Here is a 21,205-nt window from a genome sequence, read left to right as displayed (position 1 = left end):
GGCCGGCGCGCAAACACAGACAGGCCCTGTCAGCACAGCTTCCGAAGGACAGGAACAGCTGCCAGGGATCCAGCGGGCTCAGAATACACAGCTCCTGCCCCCCACCCCTCTGGAAGAAGAACATTCCAGTTGGGGGCAGCAGATGGAATCTGCTACCACATACTATGAATATGCCACGGCACAAATCCACCCCGTCAAAGAATATGAAAACTACAGCCTCTCAACACTGACCCTATGCAGACCACAGGATGCTGCTACCAAAACCTTGGCAACTCCTTCCTCTGAAATCTGTATATCACTTCAACACACTGATGCTCTTGCCAGAAAGGCTTCCATGCTATGCCTGCTTCCTCCCATACCTCTGTTTCACATAGAAGTCTCCTGCAGGTTCATCTGAAGGTATAGTCTGAGTCCATCCCTGTATTACCGCTGCAAGGGAGGATAAGAAATTGAGTTCCAGCTTCTATCTGGGAGAGACAGCGCTCATATAACATGGGTATTCTAAAGATGCTGAGTGGGCACAATATGAAAAAATTATACTAAAATGTATCATATATGATTAAGAGTAATTTTATACCTTTATTTTAAATATTTGCCACTTACTTTTTTTGTCTTATTGCGTTAACCAGAAGTATCAAGCAGTGTTTAATAATTCTTGTGAGAGAAGGCATTATTCTGCAATTCAGGGCATATTTACTGAGTGTCAGCTATGTGCCAAGCACTGTTTTGGACTAGGGATCATCAGTGACCCAAATAGGAAAAAATCCCTACCACCACGAAACTTTTCATGAGGGGCTGAGGGGGATTATAAGTAAAATAAATGAGTAAATTATATATCCCTGTATATTAAAAGGAAAAGAGGTTATAGAAAATAATAAAGCAGGAATGCTAGAGTGGGATGGAACATGTGCAGTTCTAGAAAGGATGGCTGGTGTTGGCCTTGCTGAGAGAGTGACATTTGAGCAGACTTGAAGGAGACGAGCGGTGAGCCAGGGGGACATCTGGAAGAACATTCCAGACAGAAAGAAGAGTCAATTCAAAGGCCCCAAGGCAAGAGTGTGTTTAATGAACTGCAAGAAGGCCAGTGTGGTTGGAGCGGAGTATGGAACGGAGAAAGTTGTAGGAGGAAAGTTGCCAAAGAGGTAAGAGAGCCCAGCACATGAAGGACCAGATCCTCCGTGTGCAGAAGCGCATGGAGCATTATAAGAATATGGCTTTTACTCGGAGTGAAATGTGTAGCCATTGAAATTTCTTTCCTTCTGTCTTGCATGGGCCACTCGGACTGCTGTGTTGAGACTAGACTGTGAGAAGGAAAAAGTGGAAGCAAGGAGATCATTTTGGAGGTTGTTGCAAATATCTAGGCCTGCTGTGTTGGCGGCTTGAACTTGAACCGGGGTGACAGTAGTGGGGGTAGTCAGAAATGGTCAGATTCTAAGTAAGCGCAAGGATGACAAGACCTGCAGAAGATTGGATCTGAGGGTATGAGAGAAAGGGAGGCGTCAAGGGTGACCCTAAGGCATTTAGCGAGAGCAGCTGGATGGATGGAGTTGCCATTAACTGAGATGGGAAGACCATGGGAAGAACAGCTTTGGAAAGAGGGAAAGATCAGGAGTCTAGTTTTGAACATGTTATGTGAGAGACATGTTACGTGTGAGACACGTTACATGTGTTGAACATGTTACATGTTACGTGTCTATATGAGGCATCCAAGTAGAGATGTCCAGAGGCAGATGGAAATATGAGTTAGAGTTTGAGGGGTGGGGTCTAGGCTAGAGATATAAATGTGGCACTAAGAACATATTGATGGAATTTAAAGCTATGAGACTACACAGACTATCAAATAAATGTACAGAAGAGAGTAGAAAATAGGTCAAGGGCTGAGCCCAAATGAGACTCTAACGTTAAGAATGTCAGGGAGAAATGAAGGGGCCAGCAAAGAAGACAGAGAAGGAAAGGGCAGTGAGCGGTCATGCAAGGTAGGAAGACAGCACTTCCTGGGAGCCAAGTGAAGAAAATGTTTCTTTATTTTAATTATAATGGCTTTCGTAATTCACCCTTTGATAGGATGCTTATTCTTGGTTTTTGATAATCTATATTACTTTTATATATTTTTCTTCTGTTCCTGTTTTACTTAGAGTTTTTATTTGAAATAGCCACTGAATTTTATAAAGTGCCTTTTTAGAATATGTCAATATGGTTTGTTTCCTATAGTTTATTGATGAAATAATTTTCATGTTGATAATGTCCTAATATTAGCATTCTGGAATAAACCTTTCCTCGTCATAATTTTTAAATTATTTTAATAAGCGATTACATTTGTTTGTCTAATGTTTTATTTATAATTTTTGTACCTACATCCTTAAGTCAATTTGCTATAGTTTTTTATTTTCACTTTTTATTCGATTTTGATATTAAGTTAATTTTTAGCTTTTAAAATGAATTGGGAGCTTCCTTTTTTATGAACTGAAATAATCTGAACAATGTTGGAATTATTATTGCAAAGCCAACTGAGTCAGGTGCCTCCAATTTTGGGGGGGATTATTTGTTTTTATGTCTTCTTGAGTCAATTTCATTAATTTATATCTTCCTATAAAATCTTCCATTTCCTCTAGGCTTCTATTTATATTGCCAGAGAGTAGTATGTAACAGTTTCTCTTATCTTATTTGTATCTGTGGGCATATCTTTTCTCTTTCTTAATGTAGATATGTTTGTATTTGCTTTTTCTCTTTTTTCACCAATCGGTCTTTATTGGAGTTATCTACTTATACAGGTAATAGAGATTTTAATTCTATTGTCCCTTCTACTATTTTTGTTTTCTTTATTTTTAATTATTTTAAGCTTTTATCTTTTTAATTGCCTATACCTGTTGTCTTAATGTTTATTTTCAGGTTTTTCCCCGATTTTCTCAAGAGGCATACTTATTTTAAGGATTCCTTTATAAAGCAGCAGATATAAATCTGAGTCCACAACTCAGGCATGTAAGAAATATAACTATTTTTTAAAGGAGTCAATTTAATTTCTTTATACTGTTCCTATCCCTACCATGACAGCAGAAGCTTAGTCTCTGTTAATTTGGGGTCTTTCTTTTCCCTGAGCTGTCTAGATTCTGAAAGTCTTAGAGTTGGTGAGCACGTGGCTCTCAGTGGAATCTTGCCTTGCAGGCATCATGGGTGTAGATTCCAGATTGACTGTCACTACATCTCAGCATGTTGGAGACAATGAATTCAGGTCTCAAACCATGTGAGGGCTAGTTTGCTGTTATAAATTACCAGGAGAAAATTTTTTTCTTTCAAAGAGTACCAAGATCAAGACCAGCCAGTTCCTTGTTCTTCCCTACTGCATAATAGGTTTATTCCTTCTTTGCCTTTAGGCCGAGGACATGGCCTTTTGGGGTCCCTGGGACCTCTTTATGCAGCCCTTTAGTACTTCTGGTCTCAGGGAGGCTCGGGGCTTCTTCTGCTCTTGGTAGCACTTAAATGGTCCTTTAAGATTTCCAAGGAGAAGTGACATCATCAAAATGGTAGAATAGGAGTTTTCTACCATCTTCCTTCCCAAAGAACACCGATTTTAACAATCACCCATGGATGAAAGTGCCTTTGTGGAAGTCTGGGAGTCGAGCAGAGAAGTTCCAGCACAGCATTGGAGCAAAAAACACCTGAGATTGGATTCATTAAAGAGGGTAAGAGCAGTAGTTTCACTTTGCCTGTGCCACCTGTCCCCAAGGCAGCACAGGTTAGTGCCAAGAGAGACACCGTTTTTCCCATAAGGGAATATGAGAGCGTGTGAATGAGCACGCAGCTTCCCCAGCCGTGTGGGATGTTGCCCACTTCTTTCTTGTCCCATTGAGAATGTTGAGGTGTGTTGCACAACTGGGGATATGGAAGGGCTGGGAGAGCAGAAGCCGGGGCTCTTGGAGAGCATCAAAAGGATCCAAATTCTACTAACAGCTTCTCAGACTCCATCAGGATGCTTCCGTCAGGAGGCCTGCTCGTGAGGTGCTGGGGATGCCTTGCCTGTGGATCCCAAATGGCACATAGACACCCCCAATGCTCTATGTGCCTCACCCCCACATACCTCACCCTGTTTACACTCCTAAGAGTGGTGAGTGCAAGTCTTTGCAGATGGCTAGTGAGTAGGAGCAGAAAGCCAGAACAATTCTGTGGGATTGTGAGAAAGCACACAAAATTGAGCATTCATAACTGTCCTAGGGAAAGCAAATGGTAGGGTGTCGGCACCTGGCCTGGATTTGTGGGATTGAGAGAAGGCGTACAATCTTAAGAATTTGCCCCCAAAATGGAACAAGAAGTGTGGATCAGGCACATCCATAGAAAAGACCTGAGAAAGCCTCAGAATCCCCAGCAGGGCTGACAGACGGTATTTCTCTCCTGAAACCAGTCAGTTAGAGGGGGAGGTGACTGCTTCTTCAAATGCCCAGACAGCAACGGAAGACTTCAGGGAACATGAAAATCAAGGAAAGATGACAGCACTAAAGGAACACAATTTTCCAGTAAGCAAACCCAAAGAAATGGAGATCTGTGATTTGTCCAATAAAGAATTCAAAATAATTGTTTTAAGGAAGCTCAGTGAGCTACAAGAAAACACAGAAAGACAACTCAACAAAATCAGGGAAACAATACACAAACAAAATGAGAAATTTAACGTAAAGAAGAACCAAAAAGAAATTCTGGAGCTGAAGAATGCAATAAATAAAATGAAAAATGCAATAGATAAGCGTCAGCAGAGGACTTGATAAGCAGGAGAAAGAATCTGTGAAGTTGAAGATACATCATTTGAAATGATCTAGTCAGAGAACCCAAAAAAATGAATGAGAAATAGTGAAGAAAGTCTGTGTGAATTATAGGACACATGAAAAGAAACAACTTACAAATGGTTGGAGTCCCAGAAGTAGCAGAGAGGGAGAAAGGGGCAGAAAGCTTATTTAAAGAAATAATAGCTGAGAACTTCCCAAATCTGGGGAGAGATTTGGACATCCAAATTCATGAAGCTCGTAAGTCCCCAAAAAGTTTCAACCCCTAAAAATCTTCTCCAAGACACATTATATAAAACTATCTAAAACCAAAGATAGAGAAAGAATTTTAAAAGCAGCAAGAGAAAAAAATGCCTCATGTACAAGGGAATCCCATAAGACTATCAGTGGATTTCTCAGCAGAAGCCTTGCAGCTCAGCAGAGAGTGAGTAATATACTCAAAGCGCTGAAAGAGAAAAAATCCTGCCAACTAAGAGTGCTTTACCACCCAGCAATGTTGTCCTTCAGAAACTAAGTAAAGACTCCCAGGTAAACAAAAGCTGAAGGAGCTCGTCCACTAGATCTGCCTTGAAAAAAATTATAACAGCAGTTCTTCAAGTTGAAATAAAAGGATCCTAATTAATAACATGAAAACATATGAAAATATAAAACACACTGGTAAAAGTAAGTATATGGTCAAATCAGAATAGTCCAATTCTGTGATATGATGATAAGTTACTTAACTCGAGCATAAAGGTTAAAGGACAACAGTATTAAAAATAACTGCAGCTACAATAATTTGTTAATGGACGCACAATATAAAAAGATGTAAATTGTAACATCAAAAACATAAAAAGGAGAGAGGGGGTGGTAAAAGGGTAGAGTTTTGTAGGTGACCAAAGTTGAATTGTTGTTAGCTTAAAATAGATTGTTATAAGATGCTTCAACATCTTTTCTGTGTTTGTGTGAGTGTGGTGAAGACTGGCCCTGAGATAACATCTGTGCCCATCTTCCTCTATTTTGTATGTGGGATGTTGCCACAGCATGGCTTGGTGAGTGGTGCCTTGGTCCACCCCTGGGATTCAAGCCTTCGAACCCTGGGCTGCCAAAGCGGAGCATGCAAACTTCACCACTATGCCAGGGGGGCTGGCACCTTCAACATCTTTTGAACAAAAGCAGAAAGTAAAAACTTATTGTGAATACATAACAAATAAAGAGAAAGGAATCAAAATATACCAGTATGTAAAATCATCAATTCACAAAGCAAGACAGCAAAAGAGGGAGAAAGGAACTACAAAACAACCAGAAAACAATTAATAGGATGGTATTAGTAAGTCCTTACCCGTCAATAATTACTTTAAATGGATTTACTTCTCCAATCAAAATGCATAGAGTGGCTGTGTGGATAAAAGACAAGACTTAATTACATGTTGCCTATAAGAGACTCACTTTGGCTTTAAGGATAAACATGGGCTCAAAGTGAAGGGATGGGAAAATATGTTCCATGAAATTGGAGACCAAAAGAGAGCAGGGGTAGCTATAGTTACATCAGACAAAATAGACTTTAACTCAAAAGCTGTAAGATGAGACAAAGAAGGTTATTATATAATGATAAAGACGTCCATTAGTCAAGAGGATATAACAATTGTGAATATATATGCACTCAACATCAGAGCTCCTAAATATATTAAGCAAATACTAACAGATCTGAAGGGACAAATAGATAGCAATACAATAATAGTAGGGGTCTTCAATACCCCACTTTCAACAATGGATAGATCATCCAGACAGAAAATCAATAAGGAAACATTGGACTTAAACTATACATTAAACCAAATGGACATAAGAGACATATACACAACATTCCATCTGACAGAAGCAGAATTCACATTCTTCTCAAATGCACATGGAACATTCTTCCGGTTAGATCATATCTTAGGATACAAAACAAGTCTTAGTAAATTTAAGAAAATTGAAATCATATCAAGTATTTTTTCCAACCACAATGCTGTAAAACTAGAAATCAGTAACAGGAGGAAAACTGGAAAATTCACAAATATGTAGAAATTAAACAACACATTCCTGAACAACCAATGGGTCAAAGAAGAAAAAAAAAAAAATCTTGAGGGCCAGCCCAGTGGCATAGTGGTTAAGTTCACACTCTCTGCTTTGGTGGCGTGGGATTCGCAGGTTTGGATCCTGGGCCTGGACCCAGCACCACTTGCCAAGCTATGCTGTGGCTGTATCCCACGTAAAATAGAGGAAGATTGGCACAGATGTTAGCTCAATGCCAATCTTCCTCGCAAAAAATAAATTAAAAAAAATCTTGAAACAAACAAAATGGAAACGCAACACACCAGAACTTATGGGATTCAACAAAAGCAGTTCTGAGAGTGAAGTTTATAGCCATAAATGCCTACATTAAGAATAAAGAAAAACCTCAAATAAACACCTAACTCTACAACTCAAGGAACTAGAGAGAGAAGAACAAACTAAGCCCAAAGAGCAGAAGAAAAGAAATTACAAGGATAGGAGCAGAAATAAACAAAACAGAGACTGGAAAAAACAATAGAAAAGATCAATGAAAACAAGAGCTGGTTTTTTGAAAAGATAAACATAATTGACAAACATTTAGATAGACTAAAAAAAAAAGACAAATAAAATCAGAAATGAAAGAGGAGACATTACAACTGATACCACAGAAATACAAAACATAAGAGACTACTATGAGCAATTATACACTGACAAATTGGATAACTTAGAGGAAATGGATAAAGTCCTAGAAACATACAACCCACCAAGACCGAATCCAGAAGAAATAGAAAATCTGAATAGAGCAATAATGAGCAAGGAGATTGAATCTGTATCAAAAGCCTCCCAGCAAAGAAAAGCTCAGGACCAGGTGGTTTCCCTGGTGAATTCTACCAGACATTTAAGGAAGTAATGCCAATCCTTCTCAAATTCTTCCAAAAAAATCACAGAGGAGGGAACACTCCCAAACTGATTTTACAAAGCCAACATTATCATGAAAACAAAACCAGATAAGGACCCTACAAGAAAAGAAACATATAAATATCCCTGATAAATTTAGATTAAAAAATTCTCAACAAAACACTAGCAAACTGAATTCACAGCGCTTAAAAGGGTCATACACCATGATCAAGTGGGATTTATACCTGGGATGCAAGGATGATTCAACATATACAAATCAATAAATGTGATACACCACATTAATAGAATGAAAGATAAAAATTGTACGATCATCTCAATAGATGCAGAAAAAGCATTTGACAGAATCCAACATCATTTTATGATTTGAAAAAAAAACCTCTCAACAAATTGGAAGTAGAAGGAACATAACTCAGTATAAAAAAGGCAACATATGAAAAGCCCACAGCTAACATCATCCTCAACAGTGAAAGGTTGGAAGCTTTTCCTCTAAGATCAGGAACAAGACAAAGTTGTCTACTCTCACCACTCCTATTCAGCTTAGCGTTGTAAGTGGCCAGAGCAATTAGACAAGAAAAAGAAATAAACAGCATCCAAGTTGAAAAGGAAGAAGTAAAATTGTCTCTGTTGCAGAAGCTATGATCTTATATATAGAAAATCATAAAGATTCCACCAAAAAACTATTAGAACTAATAAATGAATTCAGTAATGTTTCACAATACAAAATCAACATATAAAATCAGTCATTTTTCTATACACTAACAATGAACTATCTGAAATAGAAATCAAGGAAGAAATCCCATTTATAATAGGATGAAAAACAATAAAAAACTGAGGAATAAATCCAACCAAGGAGATGAAACATCTGTACACTGAAAACTATAAGACACTGATGAAAGAAGTTGAAAAAGACACAAATAAATGGGAAATGTTAGGGAAATTGAACAGTCACATGCAAAAGAATGAAAACGGACCCCTATCTTACACCATGCACAAAAACTAACCAGAAATAAATTAAAGACTTAAATATAAGACCTTAGACAATAAATTTCCTAGGTGAAAACATACAGAAAAAGCTACTTGACATTGGTCTTGGCAATAATTTTCTGGATATACCAAAAGCAAAAGTGACAAAATTAAAAATCAACACGTGGGACTACATTAAACTAGGAAGCACAGCAAAGGAAACCATCAAAAACTGAAAAGACAACATATGGAACTGGAAAAAATGTTTGTAGACAATGTTTCTGATATCCAAAATATATAAGAAACTCATACACCTCAATAGCAAAAAACTCCAAATCATCTAATTAAAAAGTGGGTAAAGGACTTGAATAGACATTTTCCCAAAAAAGTCATACAAATGGCCAACACATACATGAAAAGTTGCTTCGCATCACTAATTATGAGAGAAATGCAAATTAAATCCACAATAAGATATCCCTCTTAGAAGGGCTGTCATCTAAAACACAAGAGATGACAAGTGATGGCGAGGTTGTGGAAAAAAGGGAACTTTTGTGTCCTGTTGGTGGGAATATAAATTGGTGCAGCCACTATGGAAAACAGTATGGAGATTCCTCCAGAAATTAAAAATAGAACTACCATATGAGCCAGCAATCCCACTACTGGGTATATAAAAATGGTAAATGAAAATTTACTGAGCCATAAAAAAGAAGAAAATCCGGGGGCTGGCCCCATGGCCAAGTGGTTAAGTTTGCACGCTCCAGCTTTAGTGGCCCAGGGTTTCACCAGTTTGGATCCTGGGCGTGGACATGGCACCGCTCATTGGGTGATGCTGAGGCAGTGTCCCACATGCCACAACTAGAAGGACCCACAACTAAAAATATACAACTATGTACTGGGGAGCTTTGGGGAGAAGAAGGAAAAATAAAATCTTTTAAAAAATAAATGAAATAAATAAAAATAAAAATAAGAAAATCCCGCCATTTGTGACAACAGGGATGGAACTTGAGGACATCATGCTAAGTGAGGTAAGCCAGACATTGAAAGACAAACATTGTATGATCTCATTTATATGCGGAATTTTAAAAAGCTAAACTCATAGAAACAGAGAGTAGACTGGTAGCTGACAGTGGGAGGCAGGGGGTGAAATGGGTGAAGGTGGCCAAAAGGTACAAATTTCCACATACAAGGTGATAAATCTAGAGAGTTAATGTACAGCTCAACAGTATTATAACTGTATACAACTAACATGGTTATCAATACTGTATCGTATACTTGAAAGTTGCTAAGAGAGTAAATCTTAAATGTTTTCACACAAAAGATAATGATGTGAGGAAGTGTGGATGTGTTAACTAATTGGATTGTGGTAATCACTTCACAATACATATGTGATTCAAGTCATCACATTGTGCCCCTTAAACTTATGTAATATTATACGTTGATTATGTCTCAATAAAGCTGGGGGAAGAAAAGATCTCTGGAATTCAGCATCCCTTTCAAGGCTCCAATGTCCACTTTGCTGTAGGCCTCTGTGAAGCCCTTACTTTCCACTCTGAGATTCATATATGTATAGTGTAGTGTGTGTGTGTGTGTGTGTGTGTGTGTGTGAAGAGAGAGAGAGAGAGAGGAAGATTGGACCCAAGCTAACATCTGTGACAACCTTCCTCTATTTTATGTGGGACGCTGCCACAGCATGGCTTGAGGAGCAGTGCGAGGTCCACGCCCGGGCTCCAAACCTGCAAACCCCAGGCTGCCAAAGAGGAGTGAGTAAACTTAACCACTATGCCACTGGGCCAACCTCTAAAATTATATTTTTAGTTGTTTTCATCAGGAGAGTTTTCTGGGAATCCAGTCTATCATAATGCCAGACATAGAAATCTTACCAACCTTTATAGTTTTTTCTGTCTCTTGTAAACAGTAGACGGCTGGGTAATGGTTCTTTCTCTCCAAATCTGAGCCTCCATGTTTTAGTGGAAAAATTTACCTCATTTGCATTTTTTGGTGAAACTAGCTTAGTTTGTTTATATTTCATGGTTATAACTTATAACTTGTGATTGTTTCCTCTCGTCCCTTTTCTTTACTTTTAGTAGCTTGAACCGGTTTCTTTTTTATTCCTTTCTATTCCTTGCCAACTATAAGTGCTATCGTATTTCTCCATCCCCTGTTGGCTATATTATCATCTGAACCTATGTTTAAATCTATGGTTAAACCGAAAACCTACTACTATTCTAAAAACTAATAAAGAATATTAGCTATGCTTCCCCACTGAGATAGCTCACTTATCTATTGTCCCATTTTCCTCACCCCTAAGAGAAGACCTTTGCGTGCTCTTATTCTGAGCTCCCAACTCTCTCTGCTGTACTCTCCCCACCCGCTGCCCTCTTCCCAGGATTTTCGGAGAATTTTATTAGTTGAAAACCCCCTTTTTGTTTGTTTATCTGTGTTTTTAATCAAAGTTCATAATTTAAATTAGGTTCACTCTTGGTGTTGTACACTTTCTGGGTTTTAATGGATATATAGTGATGTGTATCTGTTATAGTATCATGCAGAATAGTTTCACTGTCCTAAAAATCCTCTGTGCTCTGCCTGTTCACCACTCCCTTCCCACTACCTCCTGGAAACCACTGAACTTCTCACAGTTTAGTCTTTTCCAGAATGTTATATAGCTGAAATTATATAGTATGCACACTTCTCAGATTGGCTTCTTTTACTTAGAAATACGGATTTAACTTTCCTCCATGTCTTTTCATGGCTGGATAGCTCATTTCTTTTTAGTGTCGAATCATTCTATTGTCTGGATGAACCATAGTTTATTCATTCACCTAAAGGATATCTTGATGGTTTCCAAGTTTTGGCAATTATGAACAAAGCTGCTATGAACATTCATGTGCAGGTTTTTGCATGAACATAAATTTTCAATTCATTTGAGTACGTACCAAGGAGAACAATTGCTGGATCATATGGTCAGAGAATGTTTAATTTTGTAAGAAAGAGCCAAACTGTCTTTTAAAGTGACTGTACCATTTTGCCTTCCCACCAGAAATGAGTGAGAGTTCCTATTGCTCCACATCCTCGCCAGCATTTAATGTCAGTGTTCTGGATTTTGTCTCTTCTGATAGGGGTGTAGCAGTATCTCATTGTTGCTTTAATTTGCAATTCCCTAACGAGATATGACATGGAGCATCATTTCACATGCTTATGTGCTATCTGTATATCTTCTTTGGTGAGGTATCTGTTCAGGTCTTTGGCCCATTTTTTAATCAAGTTGTTGAGTTTTAAGAGTTCTTTGTATGTTCTGGATAACGGTCCTTTATCAGATATATCTTTAGCAAATATTTTCTCCCATTTTTCTCATTCTCTTGACAGTGCTTTTCACAGAACAGAAGTTTTAATTTCAGTGAAGTTAAGCTTATCAGTTATTTATCTCATGGATTGCGCCTTTGGTGTTGTATCTAAAAAGTCATTGACATACTCAAGGTCATGTAGAGTTTCCCCTATGTTATCATCTAGGCATTTTATAGTTTTGCATTTTACATTTAGGTCTATGATCCATTTTGAGTTAATATTTGTGGAAGAAGTAAGATCTGTATTTAGATTTATTTATTTTTTGAAAAGATTTTATTTTTTCTTTTTCTCTCCAAAGATCCCTGGTACATAGTTGTGTATTTTTAGTTGTGGGTCCTTCTAGTTGTGGCATGTGGGATGCTGCCTCAGTATGGCTTGATTAGTGATGCCACGTCCACGACCAGGATTTGAACCAGTGAAACCCTGGGCCACTGAAGTGGAGCGTGTGAACTTAACCTCTCAGCCATGGGGCCGGCCCCTAGATTTATTTTTTTCTATGTGGATGTCTAGTTGTTCCAGCACCATTTGTTGAAGAGACTATCTTTTTTCTATTGTATTCCCTGTGATCCTTTGTCAAAAATCAATTAACTATACTTATGTGGGCTTATTTCTGGCCTCTCTAGTCTGTTCCATTGATCTATTGTCTACTCTTTCACTAATACCACACTGTCTTGATTACTGTAGCTTTGTGTAAGTCTTGAAATCAGGTAGTATCAGTCTTCCAACTTTGTCTCCTCCTTCATTACTATGCTGGCTATTCTGGGTATTTTGCCTCTCCATATAAACTCTAGAATCAGCTTGATGATATCCATAAAATAAATTGCTGAGAATTTTTATTGGGATTGCATTGAATCTGTAGATCATGTTGGGAGCACTGACATCTTGACAATATTAAATCTACCCACAAATGGAATATCTCTCCCTTCATTTAGATCTTCTTTGATATCTTCATCAGAGTCTTACTCATATAAATCTTATACATATTTTGTTAGATTTAAACTTAAGTATTTCATTCTTTTGGATGCTAATGTAAATGGTAGTTTGTTTTTAATTTTAAATTCTACTTGTTCCTTGCTAGTATATAGGAAAGTGATTGACTCTTGTATATTAACCCTGTATCCTACAACCTTGGTCTAATCCCTTATTAGTTCCAGGAAGTTTTTTGTTGATTCTTTTGGATTTTCCACATAGACAATCATTTCATCTGTGAACAAAGACAGTTTTATTTCTTCCTTTCTAATATGTATACTCTTCATTTCTTTTTCGTGTATTATTGCGTTAGCTAGGACTTCTAGTACAGTGTTGAAAAGTAGAGATGAGACATCCTTGCCTTGTTCCTCATCTTAGCAGGAAATTTGGATTCTCACCATTGAAGTACAATGTTAGCTGTAGGTTTTTTGTAGATGTTCTTTATCATGTTGTGGAATTTTCCCCTCTGTCCTAGTTTGCTGAGAGTTTTTATCACGAGCCACTGTTAGATTTTGTCAAATGCTTTTTCTGCATCCATTGATATAATTATGTCATTTTTCTTCTTCTTTCTGTTGATGTGATGGATTACATTAATTGATTTTCTAATGTAGAACCATCCTTGCATACCTGGGATAAATACCACTTGGTTGTGGTGTATAATTCTTTGTATATATTGTTGCATTCTAATGTTTTGCTGAGAAATTTTGCATCTATGTTCATGAAAGATATTGTCTGGTTTTGGTATTAAGGTAATACTGGCCTCAGAATGAGTTAGAAATTATTCCTTCTGGTTCTATCTTCTGAAAAAAACTGTAAAGAATTGGTATAATTTCTTCTTTAAATGTTTGGTAGAATTCACCAGTAAACTTATTTGGATTGGTGCTTTCTGTTCTGGAAGGTTATTAATTATTGATTGTTTCTTTAACAGATATAGTCCATCAGATTGTCTATTTCTTCTTGTGTTAGTTTTTATCAGATTGTGTATATCAAGGAATTGGTTTGTTTTATCTAGGTTGTTTTCTTTTATCATCTTTTTATTGTTCATGAGATCTGTAGCAATGTCCTCTCTTTCGTTTCTGGTATAGTAATTTGTGTCTTCTCTCTTTTTCTTAGATAGCCTGGTTAGAGGCTTATCAATTTTATTCATCTCTTCAAAGAACCAGCTTTAGGTCTTGTTGATTTTTCTCTATTGATTTCTTGTTTTCAATTTCATTGATTTCTGCTCTAATTTTTAGTATTTCTTTTCTTCTTCTTACTTTGTATGTAATTTGTTCTTTTTCTAGTTCTCAGGGGAAAGTTTAGATGATTGATTTTAGATCTTTATTCTGTTCTAATGTATGCATTCAATCATAAATAATCCCCTAAATGCTGCTTTTGCTGCATCCCATACATTTTGATAAGTTGTATTTTTATTTTTATTTAGTTCAAAGTATTTTTAAATTTCTCTTAAAATTTCTTCTTTGACCCATGTGTTATTTAAAAGTGTGTTGTTTAATCTACAAGTATTTTGGGATTTTCCAACTATCTTTCTATTATGGATTTCTAGTTTAGTTCCATTGTGAACTGAGAGCATATATTGTATGATTTCTCTTCTTTCTAATGTGTCAATGTATGTTTTATGGCACAGATATGGTCTACCTGGTTGAATGTTCCATGTAGGCTTGAGAAGAATGTATATTCTGCTATTGTTGGATGAAGTAGTCAATAGACATCGATTTTATCCAGTTGATAGCTAGTGCTATTGGGTTCAACTACGTCCTTACTGATTTTCTCCTTGCTGAATCTGTCCATTTCTGATAGTGGGATACTGATGTCTTCAACTGTAATGGTAGGTTCATCTATTTCTCTTTGCATTTGTGTCAGTTTTTGACTCAGATACCTAGCTCTGTTTCTAGGTGCATGTACTTTAAGCATTGTTACGTATTCTTGGAGAATTGACCCATTTATCATTATATAATGCCACTCTTAACTCTGATGATTTTCCTTGCTGTGAAGTCTACTCTGTCTAAAATTAATATAGCTACTCTAGGTTTCTTTTGATTAGTGTTAGAATGGTATATTTTTCTCCATTCACTTTCTTTTAATGTATATGTGTCTTTTTATTTACAGTGGGTTTCTTGTGGACAACATATAGCTGTGTCTTATTTTTTGATGCATTCTGACAATCTTTCTTTTAATTGCTGCTTTTAGGCCACTTACATTATTAATTATTGATATAGTTGGATTAATATCTACTGTATGTGATATGGTTTTCTATTATTTCTTGCCCTTGTTTCTTTGTTCCTATGTTTGTCCTCCACTCTTTTTCTCCCTTTTGTGGTTTTAACTGAGCATTTTATATAATTCCATTTTCTCTCCTTTCTTAGTATATCAATTATATTTCTTTTTTCACTGTTTTTTAGTGGTTGTCCTAAAGTTTGCAAGTCCACTTTCAAAAACACTATGCTGCTTCAGAGGTAGTACAAGCACCTTATAAAAAAATATTTCTAATTTCTCCTTCTCATTCCTTGTATCATTGCTGTCATTTATTTCACTTATATAAGCATATGTAATCCAATACATTGTTTCTATTATTATTTTGAACAAACTCTTATCTATTAGATCAAAAGGTTTTTATTTTACCCTCACTCATTCCTCCCCCAATCCTCCTTTTTTTAATGTATATCTGAGTTTCTGACCTATAGCATTTTCCCCCTCTATGAAAAACTTCTTTTTGATGCATCCTGCCAGTCAGGTCTCCCGAGCATAGATTTCCTTAATTTTTGTTTGTCTGACAAAGTCTTTATTTCTCCTTTACTTTTGAAGGATAATTTCACAGGGAACAGAATCCTAGGTTGGTGGGTTTTTTATTTCAACACTTTAAATATTTTGCTCCACTGTTTTCTTGCTTGCGTGGTTTCTGAGGAAAAGCCAGATGTAATTTTATCTTTGTTTCTCTATAGATCAACTTTTTTCCTCTGGCTTCTCTTAAGATTTTTTTCTTTATCTTTGATTTTCTGCATTTTGCATACAATATGGCTAGGTGTAGTGGAGTGTTTTGGCATTTATCCTGCTTGGGTTTCTCTAAGCTTCCTGAACCTGTGGTTTGGTGTCTGACATTGATTTGGGGAAATTCTCAGACACTATTGCTTCAAATATTGTTTCTGTTCCTTTCTTTTTCTTCTTCTGGTTATACATATTTACACCTTTTGTAGTTGTCCCACAATTCTTGGATATTCCATTCTATTTTTTTAAAGTCTTTTTTATCCTTGCTTTTCAGTTTTGGAAGTTTCTATTGGTGTATCCTCAAGCTCAGAGATTCTTTCCTCAGCCATGTCCAGTCTATTAATGAGCACAACAAAGGAATTCTTCACTTCTCTCAGTATTTTTTTATCTCTAGTATTTCTTTTTGATTCTTTCTTAAAATTTCCATCACGCTCCTCAAATCATCTGTTTTTGCAAGTTGTCTATTTTGTCCACTAGGTCCCTTAACATATTAATCACAGTTTTTAAAAATTTCTGGTCTTATCATTCCAACATTCTTGCTGTGTCTGACTCTGGTCCTGATGCTTCTCAGTTTCTTCAAACTGTGGGGTTTTGCATTTTAGTATGCCTTGTAATTTTTTCTTGCCAGCCAGATACAATGTACTGAGTAAAAGGAACTGGAGAAAATACATTCCTTTAGGAAAGTGGTAGTAAGATGCGTGGGGAGGAGAAATGATTAGGTCTTAGTCTTTCATTGAGCCTGTGCCCTGAACTGTGGACTTCAGAAGTGGTTTTCAGTTTCTCCCTCCCCTTCAGATCTGACAGAATGGCTGAAGTGGGATGGAATTTGTATTTCCTGTCCCCCATGTGGAAGACAAGAGGGAACTGGGATATTCCTCTTCCCCCAAGTCAGCTGGGCTCTGATGAAACCCCATTAGGTTAAGCTCTGATAAAGTCATTTCTCTTAAGGGCAAGCCTTGTTAAGAAAAACAGAATGCTCTGGCATATTTCAAAATGACTACTTTTCCCCTCTTCCTGTCAGAAGCATGAGGGGGTTTTTCTGCAGTCTTGACTCGAGAACCTGCTAGGGCTCCTAGAGGTAAAACTCACAAACACGTGAGGGTGCCCCCTGTGACTGGCTCCCCTGGGGAGCTGATCTCAGAATTATCCACATGGAGCTTCCAGCAATTTGTCAATGATGGTTCAGTTTTCCCTACCCTGGTACTGGTTCCCGAGGAGCTTTCTGCTCCAGTAAGTTATGAATCTCTGTATCCAGCTTGTCTGTCCCCAGTTTTGGGGGCAGCAGTTTACCTTGCAGTCTCACTTCTCTGACGGATCTGAGAAGAGTTGCTGATTCGGTTTGTTCAGCTTTTTACTAGATAGAATAGAGTGACAACTTCCAAGCCCCTTAGATGCCCAGAAAGAAACTGGAAGTCTCCTCATATGTATTTAATATCAAAAAATGTTATGGTCATCCCTTTTGATTTAGCCATTATCTTACCAAATTCATTGCTTACCACTATTTCTTATACTTTTTACTTTCCTTATCTAAGGTTTTTGTTCTGATTTATTTTTTCTTTGGCTAGGTGACTTCCTGGACTGTTTTCCTTGGATAGGTATGTGGGTGGTACGCTTTCCGAGGTCTTGCAAGTGTGCAAATGTAAAACATGATATCTTCACTGGGTTTGGGATTTCTGGATCTGTTCACCCAGGAGCCTAAGATGATTGTCCACTGTCTCTTAGCTTCCAACGCTGAATAGAAGTCAAGCCCTCTTTCTTTGTAGGTATTCTGTTCTTTCTGGCTGAAGCTCAGACAAACGTTTTCTTTATCACTGAAGTTCAGAAACGTTACCAGAATATGTCCTGTTTTTGCCCAATCCTGCTTGTGACTCTGCTCTCTTTCAATATAATGATTCAAGCATTTTTTTTTTACTTTAGAGTAGTTTTTGTGTATTTTTTCCTTAATCATCATTTCTCTGTTTGTTCTGTTTTCTCCTAAAAAACCTACTATTTGTATAAAAGGTTTCCTAGGTTTGCCTTCCAAGTGACTTATTGTTTCCCTCATGATTTGTAATTCTTTCTTTCCTGTGCTGTGAATTGTGAGTTATTTGTCCCTTTTGGCTGTCTATTCCGTTAATTTAATTCTCACCACAACTGTAATAATTTTAATTTTTCTTGAATTTTTAAATCCAAAGTCATGTTTTGTACTTACAGTGAATCTTCTTTTAATTTAATTTAATTGTATAATTTAATTCAATTGTATAATACATTTATTTGAGATTATTATCAATTTTTATTAAATTTGTCTGTGTCTTTTTTACCTCAGTAAGACTCTTCCCCTCTTGGACTTTGTATTAATTTTCTATTACTGTATAACAAATTACCCCAAAATGTCATGATTGGAAATAGAAACATTAATTGGCTCACAGTTTCTGTGGGTCCTGAAAATCCAGGAGTGGCTCGGCTGAGCGCTTCTGGTTCCAGGGCTCTCGCAAGGCTGCAGTCAAGGTGCTGGTCAGGCTGCAGTCCTTTCCAGCTCAGCTGAGGAAGAATCGCGTCCAAGCTCCTTCATGTGTCCCCCTTCACAGGCTGCCTCATGACACGGCAGCTGCTTCCTCCTGAATGAGTGATCCAAGACAGCGTAAGAAGGAACGCCTAAGACAGAGGCCACAGTCTATTTATAACCCAGTTCGGAAGTGACATCCCATTAATTTTGCCACATCCTGTTCATTAGAAGGGAGTCAGTAAGGTCAGCTCGTACTATGAGGAGGGGATTGCACAAGGATTTGAATACCAGGAGGTGAGGGTCAGTCTTCCTCTCTCAAGCTACTGAGACCCTCTTTGAAAAGCTGCACCTCTCCCCTTTCCCTGTCTGTTCATGAATGTGGGTTCCCTCTGAGCCTGTTCATATTGAGCTCAGGGGACACTCTTGGGCATTGGCAAAAGCAGAGAGGCTGAACGCGTGACAGTCTTTGTTCTGGAGACTAGAGGCAAATAAGCTGTCCCTAGTTTTTGGTCAGCCAGAACTTCTGGCCTCTTATTCCATCCATAAATATAACCAGATCAGTCCTGAAAGCCATGGGAAACCACTAAAGAGAAACATGATCAGGTTTGCTTTTCAGGAAAAAAAAAATTCCTTTAGCAAAGAAAGGAAGGATGGTTTGCAGGAGAGGTAGGCGAATTCATTATGTATCCTTGGCAATAATTCAGGGAAGAGATGATGGGCTGAATAAGACAGCGGCACTTGAGTGGGTAGATACAATATTTAAAAGGGAAATTTACTAAATTAGAATCTGGAGGTTGGGGATAAGAGAGAAGAAATGTGGACTAACTCCCAATCATTTGGCTTCAGCAGGTAGTGCACGAAGGGGCCATTCACTAGAATAAGAAAATACAATTAGGAGAACTTAATTTTTGGTGTGTGTTATGGAGAATAACTAATTCAGTTTTTAAAATGCTTTGTGTCAGGTGCTTCAGGACATCCAAGTGGAATTCTTCAATAGGAAGTTGTATTACAAAGACCTGCATTTCAGTAAAGAGGTCTGAGCGTTCTTGGGAATCATTAGGGTCAGGTTAGTAGTGGAAGTCAAGAGGTAGCCATCAAGGAAGAGGAAAATAAGTCTAAGGAGGGGAAAGCCCTTGAAAAGAATTGCAAAATGAATGGAAGAGAATTGCAAGAAAAATGAAAGGACTATTAGCATCAATACTGAGGATGTTGAGTAAAATAAAATTGAGAAAGTATCCCACTGACTTGGGACTGTGAAGACTATGGTAATCTATCCGTGGAGTAGTGCAGGCGCAAGACAGATTATAGTAAGTTGAAGAAGTGACTAAGTGAGGAAGTCCAGAGAGCGATGCTTAGCTGGGAAAGGGGGGGAAGATAGAGGGAAGCCAGAGGAAGATGCTGACTTTGACTTAATATGGGACAATTGTTATTCCTCCTACTATTGACTTCTATTGAACACTGATTATGAGCCAGGCACTTGTGTTAAGTGCTTTTATTAACATTGGGTAATGTGTCAATGAAAGAGTTTGAAGATATGGGAAAGAGACAGAACACTTCATGGATGCAACTCTGAGGAAGGCAGGAGGGAATATGTAGTGTATGTCCAATAACTTTTTGTTTGTTGTGCATAGTATTTTTCTTCAAGAAATGCCACTTTCCCACCTGAAAGGTTGTCAGTTACATGTCCCCACTTCCTACTCCATCCTCTGGACACTGGGACGCACACATGACCCAGAGTGGCTGTTCATTGCCTTGGTCCAGAGATGGGTAGGTGACTCAAGTTGGGTAATCAGAGTCCTCTCTTCTACTTTTTCTTAAGTTACCTAGAAAATAAAATATTCTTTCCTGTGGTGTCATTATTTGTAAGGACAATGAAAGCTAGAGTTGCTGGTGGCAGTCTTTGCCACCCACATGGAGGTAGCCATCCTTGGGCTGAGGAATGGAGGAAAGGAGAGCTCAGAGGCAAGAAAAAGGCAGAGTCAGGAAAAATTAATTTGAACTCTTGGAATTAGCTGTGGTTAAAGCCAGTCCTATCATTGGGGTCTATTTGCTTAAAGTAATTGATTTGGGCATCTGTCACAACCAAAGCCTTCAGGGCTAATACAGGGGAGCTAAAGCATGCAAGGGGGGATTAAAATAGGAATGGTCTCTTCCAATAAGGCAGAAAGGAAACAACCAAGAACCATATAGCAGAGTTGATGTGGGGGCAGCAGTTTGTGGGAGCTCTCTCCTGATGACTTCTATTTTCTCTAGCGTAAGTAAGACTACATCACCTGCAAATTGTAGTGGAAGAAGTGCAAAGCTTCAGAAATGTGATGAAATGTAGCCTTTCAGGAATAAAAAGAGAAGAAATTTACCAAGGATTGCACCCTGGGAATGTCGTGAGCGTTGAGAAGCCATGGATACGTGTGGCAAAATTAATACTTTTTCGTTTCTTTTTTCTCTTTTTGCCCCTAGCTTTTCCCTACAGCTTACATGCAAGAATAGAAAAGGCAGATGATTAGGCTGATCTTGAATTTTATAGAATGTGCACAATGAATGAACAAAAGGTCAAGGGAATTAGCGTTGAAGATACTAAAAGAGAAAATGACTGAAGTAATGGACTGTGGAATCCAGGCAACGCGTAGAAGGAAATGAAGCCTGATGGGATCCAACAGACCAGCAGAAATGGAAAAGCCAAAGTTATTGTGACATTGATAGAGATATGGTGTAGTGGTAGCAAGTGGATGAAAACTGGATCAAAGATTGTGGTCAGACAGTG

At 37.8% G+C, this 21,205-nt stretch overlaps 1 long non-coding RNA gene across 1 annotated transcript; it reads right to left on the bottom strand.

Annotated features, from left to right (window-relative positions):
* Positions 1-265: 265 nt before the first annotated feature.
* Positions 266-18,512, bottom strand: LOC124231593 (uncharacterized). Its single transcript, XR_006886610.1, has 3 exons — positions 18,366-18,512; positions 6,091-6,145; positions 266-429 (listed from the first exon to the last, which is right to left on the bottom strand). It is a non-coding gene; the product is annotated as an uncharacterized LOC124231593 (long non-coding RNA).
* Positions 18,513-21,205: the final 2,693 nt, after the last annotated feature.

The sequence above is a fragment of the Equus quagga genome, chromosome 22 (assembly GCF_021613505.1).
Source record: "Equus quagga isolate Etosha38 chromosome 22, UCLA_HA_Equagga_1.0, whole genome shotgun sequence".
Lineage (NCBI taxonomy): Eukaryota > Metazoa > Chordata > Mammalia > Perissodactyla > Equidae > Equus > Equus quagga.
Note: the sequence above shows the minus strand (reverse complement) of the source record. Positions and strands in the feature narration are given on the sequence as shown.